This window comes from Aristolochia californica, unplaced genomic scaffold (assembly GCF_029961685.1).
Source record: "Aristolochia californica isolate CCGP_79_NKW_82.1479 unplaced genomic scaffold, dmAriCali1.0.hap1 SCAF_13, whole genome shotgun sequence".
NCBI lineage: Eukaryota > Viridiplantae > Streptophyta > Magnoliopsida > Piperales > Aristolochiaceae > Aristolochia > Aristolochia californica.
The window spans coordinates 23,465,776-23,481,722 of NW_027181804.1; positions in this window are offsets into that span (position 1 = coordinate 23,465,776).

Genomic DNA, 15,947 nt, shown 5'->3' on the forward strand with positions numbered 1-15,947 from the left:
TCCATCTTTTCCATTTCGCTTCATGTGTCATTTTTTTGTTTCCATTCTTCAAAAAAAAAAAAAAAAACTTTTTTGTCCATCAAACTCAATACCTAAAAGACATCTTACATAGAGTAATTATAGAATCATGCACAGCCATAACAACTTCTATTGCAACCAACAAAAAAAAATGATTTTCAAAGGCCACCTTACTCCAACCCCACTCATTATTGTAGTCTTATGGAGTACTATAATATCTTACTCTTACAAGACCTTACATATCCTATTCCGTAAATCGTGTATGCACTCCCAAACTAATTTTTACCTCACTTAAGTAATAAGAATTCTTTGATATCGTAAAGGAACACTTGACTATGGTTTAGTCTTTTCCAAACCCTCATCTCTAAACATTCTTGCTTTTTTCAATGTAATTTGGGGTAGTTGTGTTATGAATTAGATGCCCTAATTTCGAACTAATGAGAGTAATAATAATAATCACAGGAGAAAAGAAAAACAAACACAAAAAAACAACAACAAGATTTATACAGGTTCACCTCAAGATGAGACTACATCTTGTCTTCCGCTGCTGTAGTAATCCATTATAAAGATGAAATAGTTTACAAGAAAAATCACACACAGTTACAGGTGTTTTCTCTAACCTCTTTTGGCCGCACAACTTAACATGTTGGCCACTAACTCGGAGATCAATATTTGGATATGTTATTTTTCTAGGAGCTAACCTCATATCTTGGTCGGCCTAAAAACGACCCACCATCTCTCGATCAACTACTGAATCCGAATATAGAGCAATGACTTCTACTTGTGTAGAAATCATATGGATTCAATTTCTTCTCAAAGATTTACATATCTACTCAACCAAACCGCCATCGCAATAAACATATTGGCATAAACTATAATTTTTCTTGTGAAAAATTAACCATGGACCACCTTCAAGTTTGCGGCATTTCCACTATCAATTAGGTTGCAACTATTTTTAGTAAACCGCTCTCTTCCAACTTGCTTCATCTTCTCAAAGACAAGTTAAACGCTCAGTCAACCTCCTAGTCCAGCTTGAGGGGGAATGTTGCACATCATAAAGCTACAAAAGGAAACATCAATACATAAGTCATGCTGAAGGAAGACATACAAGATGAGAAGACCACCCACTCAGGCAAAGACATGCAAAGGATAACACATCAACCTCACGCATGCAAAACCATGCAAAGGTGATGTCCACATCACCCATGCATGCCATGCAAAAGGGGACGTTCCCCAAACATGGATCACGAGTCAACTCAAGGATCTTCTAGAAATATGTTGGAAGACGCCTCGAAGTGGCATCAATGTAATTTTTTTCCCCATGTCAAGGAGGTGGTAGAGGAGGTAATTCAAATGTCTTCTCATAAAGATGGCACAAGGGTGTAATTATCTAAGAAGATGTATGTTCTTTAAAGCTTGTAGCCCTAAGGGTATTTTAGTCATTGTAAACTTTCTTCCACAACTATAAATAGATGCTGAAGGCATGGGGTAGATTATTAAGTCTCCCCTCTACTCTCTCAAATTCGTCCTTAGAATTATTTCCTCTCCCAAGCTCTCTCTCTCCATCTATCTAGCTAAGTTCTCTCTTCTTTCTCCCTTGTCCCTTCATCTCTTCCTTTTCTTCCTCTCCTCTTTCACTACCTTGGTTAAGGACCTTGTCATTGAACCCTAAAGTCAACATGGTATCAGAGCAATGTGTTACAATTTGGGACCCACCATGAGGACATGGGATGCCAAGACGAGTCCTCACCCAAGTTGGCACGAGTTAGGAGATAAGAAGCACAAGCTGGAATAAGTTAGAAGATTTGAAGATCAAGTGGGACCCACAAAGATACCTCGAGCTGGTAACCTTATCAACATGAGTTGGAAGATTACGTGGGACACACAAAGATAAGACCATGAGCCAGCCTCCTCGCTTATATCCACATGATTAGAGTTCAAGTTATATTAGACCTCTAGTAGATTGTATTATCTTTTCATGATAGACTTATCTTACAGAGTTAGAGTTAGAATGTAATTAGGAGACTTAAAGTTTAAATATATAAGGACACTATCACTTCCTCTACTATAAATAGAGGTGTTGTAATTTAAAATTAATCAAGTTCTACAATTCTTTCTTGAGTAAATCTCTCTCTTTGCTTGACGCACATCTTGGTTTCTCTTCTCCTCTTCTCTCTACCCGAGAGTCTTCTTCTCTTTTTCTTCTTTTTCTTTCTCTCTTCCCTTGCTCGGCATATTAGAAAAGGGGTCCTAAATTCAACACAATGGGTTTAGGATCCCCATGTCAAGATGAAAATTTGAAAGGCTCCATTTATCAATCTTCATGTAGAGTTCTTCTTGTTGATGAAACGATTTTCTCTTGAAGCTGCACAAACTAAGTTTTTTCTTATGAGATTATTGCTGATAGTTCTTTATCTCTATAAGATGGTTTATGGATGGATTTTTTGTCTAATCTAAATGAGAACCTGATGATTATATTATTGGCTTTGAAAGTGGCTCATCCGTGGTGATTGTGCTCAGTTTTTATTCCCCATGCAAGATCGATTGTGTTATTTCTCTCTTGCAAATTATACCGATGTTTGTGATTGGAATTTATTTATGAATCAAGGTTCACTACATCTATTATTGCCATCCAAGTTTATTATGAGTTAAGCTTGCTGTTCTACCATTTTTTTAGTTATTATATTGGTTAGTTGTTGCTCCTCTTGACTCTTCCCAAGGAGCTCGACAAAAGATTGTTTGAGAAGGTGTCGAGAAGGATCATTTTTTATAAGGTTGCTGGTCTTTGTAACATTTTTTTGGTATTTCATTGGCTGGCTTATCCTCTCTGGTATATTACCTAAAATATTTGAGGGAAAAAGAGAAAAAAAGGGCCAAAGAAGGCATGATTCTATCATCCAAAGTTGGAGCATAATTAAAGAAGGGAAGTTTCCTTCTTAAAGCCATCTGAAAATTATTTGTTTTAGGAAAAGAAAGTGTCAATGTTTTGGTTGATTTAGAGCTTTCCTTATTAAAAGATTCAGTTGTATTTGTTGCCTAATCAGTTTAAGGAATGAAGAAGAGATTGTGCTATTTTTCACTTGCTACGTGGCAATTTTCCCTCTTTGAAAGATTTGATTTGATTTCAGATATGGATTCTGATATGATTCTAGTTTAATTCCAGATTTGATTTGATTTGAATAATATCCTAATTGAGGAAGACTGTAATCCTCACTAATTGGCATGAGCAATATGTGATTAGTCTCCCATTCCTGTTTTAGTGGTTGTTTAAAACAAGATAGTAACCTACCTATTCTCTCTCGGTTGAAGACCCTCTCCAATCCGATTTTGATTTCATGTATGATAAAAGTATGAGATGTACTCTCTTGGATAGAAGATTTATGATGCATACTATTTGAGTTCAAGTTGCTTTACTCTTCTCAAATTGATTCATATATTTGCATCGATTTGCTTCTTAAGCTACTTGTTGGATTTCACTATTGCACATAAGAAGTTGTTTACTTGTTGATTATAATGGCTGAAAACTATATGGGAAGGAAGATTGATCTCCTTCAAATTACCACCATACCCTTGAGAGGGTTATCTAATTATTTGAGCTAGTCCCAATCAGTAAAGAGGTTTCTCATTACTCGAGACTTCTTAGGTCACTTAACCAAACCAGCTCCACCCATTGATGAAGAAGACAATTCTTATGTGAAATGACTCAAGAATGACACCTTAGTCATTTGTTGGCTTATTAATAGCACGGAGGAGCATGTTACCAACAATGTTGTTCACATTGAAACTACAAAAAAAAAAAAATTGGGACACTTGTGTTAAGTTGTACTCTAGTATGGAAAATTTACAGAAGTTGTATGATGTGTTCTAAACCATGTTCATTACAAAGCAAGGGGACAATCTACATGAATACTTGGCTCGATTTAGAGGAATGATTCAAGAGTAGAAGATTGCTCAACCCTACTCCACCGACATCTCTGGTCAAGAAAAGCAACTGGAAGCCTTACCAATTGCTATTTGTCTATCAAACATCAAACCATATCTTGAAGTGGCTAAGACTCAAACTTCTTAGCTCCTTTGTACTTCCATCAAATCCTTCTTCCACATCACTTACTAAAGTATCATATGTTGTGTACTCAGAAAATAAGGCCACATCTTCTACCATCTGAGGGTGGGGTAGAAATTATAGAGGAGGTCAAGCAAGAGGTGGTAGAGCTGGCTCTAGTTCTTCATGGAGAAAAATATCGGGTCTGTACTCACTGCGGTGGATTGAAAAATCTAGTAGATACCTACGGGAAACTTCATGACAAACCAGACTGGATCACTGCCAATCAAGCCTCGGTTCAAAATGAGAAAAATGTAGACTGATTTGAGTGGCAAAGAGGCAAGAAGACTATCATTGATGATGATCATGAACTCTTGCTAAGGATAAAAACTCTGATGACATCCCCTCCATCTTCTCATGCATCTTTAACTACTACTGCTACTACCACTGCCTCAGGTATGATTTTTGTCACTTCCTCCTCTTCATCCTGGATCATCGACTCAGTGGTCTTTGAGCATCTCTCTATGTTTACTAGACAAATTTGTTACCATAGTCAACAAAAGCCACACCAAAGTTCTTGGAAAATTATCCTCTTCTATTACACCATCACTTTCGCTTACTGATGCCTTATGTGTCCCTCAATTTCCCTTAAATTTGTTATCTATTAGCCAGTTAACAGAATAGTTTAATTGCTCTATCACATTCTCACATTTTTCTTGTATTTTGTAGGTGATTGGTGGAGGCTGTGAACAAGGGGGCCTTTATTACTTAAACTTGCCTCTAGTCACTGTTGTTTCCACTTCTCTGCCAGAGGCAAGATTGTGGAATAACCTGTTTGGCCATCCATTAGCAACATCGGTTCAGTAGTATTTTCATATTTGAAAACTTTATCAAATTTAAATTGTGACAACTATCAATTGAGCAAACACTAGAGGACAATATATTATCCTCGAACTGAACTTAAAGGTGTTGCTCCCTTTTCATTAATTCATTCATATGTCTGCGGACCCTTAAGTGTCTCAAACATATCTCAAGTTAAGTACTTTGTCACTTTTGTTGATGACTTCACTCGAGGCTCATGTCTATTTTTGTTCAAAGAATGATCTAATTTTTTTTACATATTTAAGTCTTTTCATGCCATGGTGTCTACTCAGTTTGGAAAACGAATACAAGTGTTTCGATCAGATAATGCCCAAAGTACCTATGCCATGAATTTCAATCCCTTTGTCTGGATAATAGCATTATCGATCAAGCATCTTGTGCCTATTGCCCCTCAACAAAATGGCTTACGCGAATGAAAAAATTGACATCTCCTCGAGGTAGCTCGAGGCCTGCTCAACTCTATAAAGGTGCCCTACGTTTACTGGCCTCATGCCATTCTTATAGTATGCTTCCTTATTAATAGGCTACCATTTTCAATACTTACCCATAAATCCTCATACTCATTGTTATTTCTAGCTGAAGACCCCTTCTCCTTCCTTTGAAGGTCTTTGGCTACACATGCTTTGTTCATGTTACTTCCCCTCAGAAGAGTAAACTTGAGCCTAAGTCTCGTAAGTGTATTTTTTTGGGTTACTCTCCTACCCAAAAAATGTTATGTCTGTTATAATCTTTCTCTTTGGAAGATAATTGTTTATAGAGATATCACTTTTTTTAGGACACATTTTTTATTCTTCAAAAGATGCTCCTCTGGGTCTTTCATTAGTTCAGACTGCTCCGAAGCCCATTATGCTTCTTGATGAGGATTTACTACAGCTCTCTGAAGCTTCAATTGTCACCACTCCTATGGAGTTTACAAATCCCTCTGAATTAAGCCCATCTTCCCTTGTTGTATTTGGCCCCAATTTGATACTCAGACCATAGCTCTACGGAAGGAGACTTAGACTTTTCTAGGCCCTCCACTTCTCATCCTATATCTAATTTTGTTCCTCACCATTGATCATGTTCTTCATGCTATCAATGTCTTGCATTTATTTCTTCCATCTCTGTTCCTCAGTCATTCAAAGAGGTCTACAACATTGAGGATGGAAGTCAGCCATGGAAGAAGAAATACTTGCCTTATATGAAAATCAGACTTGGACCCTAGTTCCTCTTTCTCCCTACAAGAAACCTATGGACTTTAAATGGGTTTTCACCATCAAGCACAATCCGGACGGTTATGTTGCTCACCTTAAAGCCCAACTCATTTTCAAGGGGTAAACTCTATGTTATGGTGTAGATTACAAGGAATCACTCTCCCCAATGGCTAAATTAAACTCGGTACGCATCTTATTATCTCTAGTCGCTAATTCCTCTTCGCAGCTATATCAATTGGTTGTAAAAAAATGCCTTCTTGAATGGGGACATTAAAGAAGGGATATATATGCATAAACCACATGGTTTAGTGGTTGAGGGGGAGTCGATATGCAAATTATGGAAGTCTTTATATGGGCTTAAACAATCTCCTCAGGCTTGGTTTGACAAAATGTTGTGGTTTGGATTCAGCAAGTGCTTAGTAGATCATTATGTCTTTGTCAAGAATACCTTCAAGGGAAAAATATTACTAGAAATTTATGTGGATGATATCGTCTTTATTGGCAGTGATGCAGACAACATAAAAGAAGTCAAAGAGAAGATATAGAAAGAATTTAAAATGATGGATCTTGGACTTCTAAAATATTTTTTGGGCATTCAGGTATTCCAGTCAAAGCATGAGATTGCATTATCTCAAAGAAAGTATATTTTAGGTCTACTAGATGACACAAGGATGATGGGGTGTTGACCAATAGACACCTCTATGGATGCCAACACAAAGCTATGTACAAACTTTGGAGAAGATATTGATATAGGTAATTCTCATAGGCTTGTGGGAAAACTCATTTACCTCAAAATGACTAGACCAAATATATCATATGATGTAAGTGTGGTGAGTCAGTATATGTACAAATCACAACTTACCAATTGGCAAGCCTTAGAGAGAATACTGAGATATTTAAAAGGAGCTCCAGGGAAAGTGCTTCTCTTTAAGAACCATAGCCACTTCAACATAGAAGATTTTTTAGATACAGATTGGGCTAGATCACCTGAATACAGGAAGCCCACTTCAGGGTATTGAATCACCTTAGAAGAAGAAAAAGAGTTGTGGAGAGAAGGTTTTAGGAGGAGAAGAGGAAGAGTGATGAATTTGGAGAAAAGAGGAGGAAGAATAGGGTAATGGACTTGTCCAAACCCTCCCCCTTAAGTTGTATTTATAGATATAAAAATACTAATATTACAAGAATACCCTTTGTTGAATTTATGGAGTGAAATAATTTATTGACATCAATTACTTGTTGTAATCAGAGTACATGAACCTCTATTTATAATAGAGGAAGGTAGTAGAGTCTAATTACAGTAAAACAAACCTTGTCCCAATTACACCCAAACTCTAACACTTAAGGTAAATCCTAACATAATTAGGTGACTCAATATTGATAAAAGACAAATATAACTTAAACTAAAACTCTTCTTGGTCGTGACCCTAAGATAAAGATACTTTTGTGAGTCCTTCTTGATCTTCCAACTGATGTGATAAGGATGCCAGCTCTTGGTAATCATTATGGGTCCTACTTTTTATGGGCTTGAGCCCATCTTGTGGGTTTTCCTTGGTCATGTGGCCCATCTTATAATAATCTTACATATGTGGGCCTTCCTTGGTCGTTTGGGCTTGATCTTATCTTCCAATACTCCCCCTCAAGCTAGGGGTGAGAGAACAACATGAACTCCCAGCTTGCTGCAAATGATGTTTAAAATATTTTTGTGTAAAATGGCACATCTTCCAATATGCCTTCATCTTCCAACATTCCCCCTCATACTGTTACGTCCTTCCATGAGGCCCTGCAGCATTATAAGTGAGAGTAAAAATCACTCCTAGCCGGTAAGCCATTGCTTCATACTCCAGTCTTAATGCTTGATGTAGGGCACACTCCATTGCTATCGGTAGTGTGTCTATCGGCATTACTTTGAAGTGTACACCACCGTGTCCCTCCATAGGACAACAACTCTCAAGTGGCAGGAGACATAAAAACCATTACAGGGGGGGGATAATTTAGATGTAATCATAAGTTCCTCCGTCATGGACTTCCAACCACAAATAATTTTCATCTTTTTGACGGGGACGAAGTTCCTCCGTCGTGGACTCCCAACCACAAATACTTTTCATTTTTTTGGCGGGGATGAAGCTCCTCCGTCATGGATTTTCAACCACAAATAATTTTCATCTTTTCGATGGGGATGAAGTTCCTCCGTCGTGGATTCCCAACCACAAATAATTTTGATCTTTTTGACAGGGTAAAATAAATGATGACATGAGGCCACCTCTTATTCAATAATAATGTCCCCAAAGAGACATAATAGCTGCAACTAAATATAACACGACCATCTTCCAACATATATAACATGAACCAAATAGTAAACTTTTTCAAAGAACCCATGAAATAATCCGATATAAAAATTTCTTCTTTAATGCACAAGCTTCATCTTTTGTGCTCCCCCTTTCTTGAATATTTTGGTCACATAAACTTATCCACAACATAAGGAATAAAATACCTCTTTCTTGTTCTTCTTCTACTTCTCCCCCTCAAGTTGGGAGGTAATGGCAGTGATCCCAGCTTGAACCAAATATCATAGAAGTAGCAATAATCCAAAATAACAGGGATTTATAAATAAGCCCTCAAACCAGGGAGAAGTGAGATATTTCCTTGATATATCAACTCAAATAGTGACACAAAACAATCGACATAAATTCGGATCTTTCAATACAACAGGATACCAACATGACCTTTGATTCTTCCAATTTGAATATATCTTTCAATGTAGATCAGATGGACATGAAATTTTTTCCTTATGAAACTAGACTTAAATACCTTTCATCCAAGTATGAATTAAATTCATTAAATATAATTATCATAAGATAAATAATCTGATATTTTCGATCTCTGTCATCTTACTAAACTAAGTTCTGTTTCTCCTGTTTTTCCAGAAAGACCATTGACTCTTCCAAGATCAATATCTCCTTATAAAAAAATCATACCGAGAATTGGTTAAATAGGTAAAAAAATAGAATTACTTATCTTTCGTTTGATATATAATTCTGCATATAAAGTCTCTTTCTTGATAGCATAAAATACCTCTGAAATTGATGATTTCTGCTGCCGCTCGAACCTCTTTTTCAATATGATCGTTCTTGCTTCAAATATAGATTTCTCTTTGTAGATATCTCAGATAAAAAATTGGTTAAATAGGTAAAAGAATAGACTTACAGATATTTCTTTTGATATATATTTCTTCATATAAAGTCTAGTTCTTGATAGTAAAAATACCTTGGAATCTGAAGATTGCTGTTGTTGCTCGAACCTTTTTGAAAACTGACCTCCGCTCATTGAAATATCGATATCTCTTTGTCGACAACTCCGATTGGAACAAATAATTATTCTTTGGAAAATAGACTCAAATATATTTCCGTCAATATATTTATTTCAATATGAAAAACTACGTATGGAGGTGAAAATTGCAAAAAAAACTATGGGTGTAGGGACTTAAAAAAAAAAAAAACTACAAACCTAGACCTAGTTTTTAGGGTTTAGAGAAAATGATCACATTACCTACAACTCACAAAACCTGCTCTGATACCATGTTGAATTTATGGAAAAGTGAAATACTTCATTGAAAACAATTACTTGTTGTAATAAGAGTACATGAACCCTATTTATAATAGAGGAAGGTAGTAGAGTCCAATTACAATAAAACTACCCTTGTCCCAATTACACCCAAACTCTAACACTTATGGTAAATCCTAACATAATTAGGTAACTCAATATCGATAAAAGAAAAATATAACTTAAACTAAAACTCTTCTTGGTCGTGACCCTAAGATAAAGATACTTTTGTGAGTTTTTCTTGATCTTCCTACTGATGTGATAAGGATGCCAGCTCTTGGTAATCATTGTGGGTCCTACTTCTTATGGGCTTGGACCCATCTTGTGGATCTTCCTTGGTCATGTGACCCATCTTATAATAATCTTACATATGTGGGTCTTTTGGTCGTTTGGGCTTGATCTTATCTTCCAACACCCTTCACCCTAATAAGAATGAATAAGAGACATAAATCATAAACTAATTACATCAGTGCCATATTTATGAGATGACTCTTTATTTACCATCATGCCATCACTCTTTGGGCATGTGGGCCTTCTCCTTGGTTTGTGGGCTTGAACTCATCTTCCACACACTTGGACATGTGGGCCTTCTCCTTGGTTTGTGGGCTTGAACTCATCTTCCACACACTTGGACATGTGGGCTTGGGCCCATCTTCGAACACTCCTCCTCAAGCTGGGGGTGAGAGAACATCATAAATGCCCAGCTTGCTGTAAATGGTGTATAAGATCTTCCCGTATAAAATGGTAGTCCACCATATCTTCAAACACTATCCATACAGTTGGTGGTCTCTTTATTCTTTTCCAAGAGATCCAACTGGCATTATATAAGAGAGGGTAAAATCACTCCTAGTCATAAGACATGACTCCATACTCCAATCAAATGGTCATAGTAAAAATATTTTTTTCTCAATTTCACGGGTGGAAAAGTAGTCCTATTGTGGGGCACTTTGTTTACCAACTTTCTCAGGGTAGGTTAGAAAAATATCTCTTGGGTGAATAATAGACTTGACTCACACTGGATGTTGGGCACACTCCTATCCTCTATAGGTAATGCTCAGAAGTGTAGTAATAAACTCTTCCATCATGATGTCCTGACACAGGACACCAACTTTCAAATTGTAGGAGTAAAGATGCTAAATAAGGGAGGGGGAGGGGGGGGGGGGGGGGGGGGGGGGGGGGGGGGGGGGGGGGTGGTATGTAGGTGATCACTAGAAGGTAATATTTTGGGGCCACCACATGCTTTAATCTTCATTAGAATAACCAGTACTGACAACAATCAACAACTGAGAAGTCCATCAATAACAATGTTTCAATCAGAGAGATACAATTGCAACATCCGAAATGGGCCTGGGCCCAAATAACACGTACCAACTAGGGAGTTATATAGCAGTAGATAACCAGTAGGAAGTAGAAGTCCTTAAGAGAAATGAGAACACAATAAGATAATCTGCAGCAAGTCCATCCTTGAATAAGGAATCAATGTACCAAGTAATAAGTTGAGGATAACCAAATGTAATAATCAAGCTGGAAACATATAGCAAATAAAAAATAGTAGATAATAGCTTTGACAGTGAGTGAGTGAGTCAAACCGAGTAATAGACTGCCAATAATAACTTTAACTAAGTATTTTTTTATAATCAATAAATAAAACAATCTCCAATGTGCTCATCCTTCATGCTTCTCCTTCTATTCTCCCCCTGAAGTTGAGAGATAATGTCAATGATCCCAGATTGAAATTAACAAATATTTTTTAGGCTCAAATGCTAATCCCCATTTTGTAAGATCAATTAAAAAAAGGCTAGTATCAACAACTTCACTAGCTCAAATATTGTAAACCAAGTGACTCAAGCCAAGCCAAATATTTCAATCATATCTTGCCTTAATTTTTTAGGCAAGGATACCAAATCAAACTCTTTGTAATCTTTCTAAATACCAAAAAAATCTCACAAAATTTGTGGCAGGAAAAATCTTCTTAATAAGGTAGTTTCTTCCTTCAATTGGTACCAACTTAGCAATCAAATAAGACACCTTTCCTTGCCCTTTTTTCCTTGAAATCTTTAGGGAAGGCAATCTTTGACAAATCAATGAAGGAAATTTTTTAAAAATAAGATGATCTTCTAAAGATTCTTTCCAAATATTGTTACTTAAAACCGAGAAGTTTTCCAAGGGTAGATCATGAAATACTTTCCTGATATTGTTGATTAATCACAACAACACCAAAAGTTAAGCAAAAAAATAGCTTAAATCCGGATCTTTGCATGCAACAATATTCTAGCATGGCCTTTGATTCTTCCAATACAAATATCTCCTTAAATATAGATCAGATTGATATAAAAAAAAATTCCTTCTAAAACTAGACTTAAATACCTTTCAACCAAGTATAACTTCTCTTCATAAAATATACTTCTTCTGAGATAAACAATCTGATATATTTCAAACTTTGTAATGTGGCCGAACTGAATACTCTTTCTTCTTTGGTCAGCATGACCATTGACTCTTCCAAGATTGATATCTCCATCTAAAAAACTCAGAATAATAATTGGTTAAATAGGTAAGAGAATATACTTAAAAATATTTGTTTTGATATGTTGTTCTCCATATAAAATCTCTTTCTTGATGGCGTAAAATGGCTCAAAAGTTGAAGCTTTCTGCTATTGCATGAAACTTTTCTACTACTTTACTTTTGCTGATTCAGATGTCGATTTCTTTTTCTTGAATTTTTTTTTGATTTCAACGATTCTTATTGAGTTGGAAACTAGAATCAATTATATTTACAATGGTATATAATTTTCTATATGAAAAATACGACAATAGAGTGAAACATCCAATGATATATAGAAATTTGAGAAATAAGACTGAAAGAAAAATGAGAAACTCCTATTTTTTATTTTTCTTTTTGGTATTCTTCTTCTCCTTCCTCCTTTTTTGCTCCATAGTCATCTCCTTTTCCTTTTCAAATCTTTTCTCGCTCTGATACCATCTTGAGACTTAGGATTCCATGACGTATAATTGCAATAGAAGAGAATTAAGGGGTGAAAAGAAGAAGAAGAGTTATGGAGTGAAGGTTTTAAGAGGAGAAGAGGAAGAGTGATGAATTTGAAGAAAAGAGGAGGAAAAATAGGATAATGGATTGGTCCAAACCCTTCCCCTTTAGTTGTATTTATAGATATCAAAAGTACTTATATTACAAGAATTCCCTTCGCCCTGGTAAAAGTGAATAAGAGACATAAATCATAAACTAATTATATTAGTGACATCTTTATTAGATGACTCTTTATTTACCAACATGCCACCATTGTATGGACTTGTAGGCCTTTTCCTTGATGTTTGGGCTTGAGCCCATCTTCCACACACGTGTATGTGTGGGCCTTCCTTGGTTGTGTGACCTTGGGCTTATCTTCCAACACTACCCCTCAAGATGGGGGTGAGAGAACATCATAAACACCCAACTTGTTGTAAATGGTGTATAAAATCTTCCTGTATAAAATGATAATTCAAAATATCTTCCAACACTAGCCAACTTGGTATACAACCTACTCTCGATATACAACCTTCGTCAATCTCATTAAATGAGTGAGGCTGGAAGTTGTCATCATCGGTGAGAACTCACAAGCTGGGTAATTAATTCGAGTCATTAAGATTGACATGATGTGAGAATTTTTTAGCTCAGCTACCATTTTATGTCTCTGCTATTATGCTGCTATGGGCAATCTCTCGTTTCATTATTGTGCCTTCTTCATGCATTTCTCTTGTTGTTTGGCTGTCTTTGAACGTCGGTTCTTGTGTTGCTATCTCTACTGCATTTCCATCCAGAGCCTTCGGATATCCTGAGCTGAAGTTTCGTAACACATTGTTGTCTCCTTCACCGCTCATCAATCTCATAAGTCAGAATATTTGTTGTTGTTGAATTTAGGACAGGGAGAAGAAAATGACCAAAGAGAGAAAGAGAGAGAGAACTCGGGTAGAGAGGAGAGAAGAGAAAAGAAAGAAAATGAGTTAAGCCTAGAGAGAGATTCTTCACGAGTTGAGAAGTGGAGAACTTCATTGACTCGATGTAATCAGAGTACATGAACCCCTATTTATAATAGGGGAAAGTAGTAGAGTCCAATTATAATTAAACTAACCTTGTCCCAATTACACTCAAACTCTAACACTTAAAGATATGTCCTTGCATAATTAAATAACTCAACATAAATAGAAGACTAACATAACTAAAACACCTTTAAACTAAAACTCTTCTATGAGACCTGCTGCCATAATAATTTTAGCTTTGTAAGACTTCTTTTTGTGAGAGTCATCATGCCACCTCACGTGATCATGGTGGGTCCCACCAGCTTATGTGATCATGGTGGATCCCACCTTGTAACACTCCCCCTCAAGCTGGTGGTGAGAAAACATCGTAAATGCCCAACTTGCTATAGATGGTGGACAAGATCTTATGAGTGACTGGTTTGGTGAGAATGTCTACAACTTGCCCTTGTGAGGAGATAGGTTCAAGAGATAATAATCTGGCTTGGAATTTCTCTCGTATGAAATGGTAGTCTACCTCAATGTGCTTTGTACTTTCATGGAAGACCGGATTTGAGGTCATATGTATTGTCACTTGATGATCGCAATAGTGATCCATATGGGCTTATTTATAGAATCCCAATTCAGTGAGAAAACATCTAATCCATAGAAGCTCACTAACTATGTGTGTCATGGCCATGTATTCTGCTTCTGCGCTAGACCTTGCAACTACATTCTACTTCTTGTATCTCCATGTAACCAAGTTCCATCGAACCATTGTACAATATCTTGAAGTAAATTTTTTGTCATCTGGGGATTCGGCCCAATTTACATCTGAGAAGCCTTCTTTGTTGAAGTGACCATGGTTCTTATAGAGAAACCCTCTTCCTGGAGCTCCTTTCAAATATCGCAATATTCTTTCTAGCATTTTCCAGTGACTAAGTTGTGGTTTGTGCATGTATTGACTCACCACACTTACTGTATATGATATATTCAACTTTGTTACACAAAGATAAATGAGTTTTCTCACAAGTCTTTGAATTTTTTGATAGCCACATCTTCTCCAGTGCCTACAGATAATTTTGTATTGGAATCCAAAAGGGTTCTACTGGTCTACACACCACCATTCTTGTCTCCTCCAATAGATCAAGGACATACTTCCTTTGAGACAGTATAATCCCATGTTTGGATTGTAGTACTTCAATACCTAGAATGTATTTAAGTAGTCCAAGATCTTTTGTCTTGAATTCCTCACATATATTTTCCTTGGTTTCCTGAATGCCCTAGGGATCACTACCTGTTAAGACCATATCATCAACATATACGGCCAAAACCACCTTGCCTTTAGGTGTATCTTTAAGAAATACAGAGTGATCTACAAAACATCTTTCAAATTCGGTCCATATGAGTGTTAGGCTAAATTTATCAAACCATGCATGAGGAGGCTGTTTCAAACCATAAATGGATTTCTTCAATCGACATACCGACTCCCCCTCAACCACAAATCCAGATAGTTGCACATAATTTTCTTCCTTTATATCCCCACTGAGAAAAATATTTTTCACATCAAGCTGATAGACCTACGAGGAATAATTAGTAGCAAGAGATAATAAAATATGTACAAAGTTCATTTTGGCCACTGAAGAGAATGTTTCCTCATAATCGACTCCATAACACTGTGTATAGCCTTTAGCAACGATGTGGGCCTCAAGGTAAGCAATTGACCCAGCAGGATTGTGTTTAAACCACTTACAACCGACAAATTTTTTATCTGATGGAAGAGGAAGTTTGATTCTCATAGAGTGCCTGCATTTCTTCGTCCATTGCTGCTTTCCACCCTAGATGATTTAGAGACTCTTGATAGGACTGTGGGACTGAGATGGAGGAGATAGACACAAGAAATTGACAACATGAAGAGGATAAACGATGGCGAGACACAAAATTGGATATGAGGTGAGAAGTAGAGGGCATAGTGCAAGTTTTGAGTTCTTTTCTTAAGGCAATGGGTCAAATATCATATTGTGGTCTAAAAAGAACAGGAGAAGATGGACTTACCTTCATGGGATCCGCAAACTCTGTAGGTGTGGTGTCAGCTAGCGCTTCAGAGGGTTGAACTATTTTTGTGGCACGTGGCACAACCAGTCGAGGAGAGTTAAGTATAGAAGAGAGATCTGGAGGAGCATTGTCATGGTAGTATGAAGTGT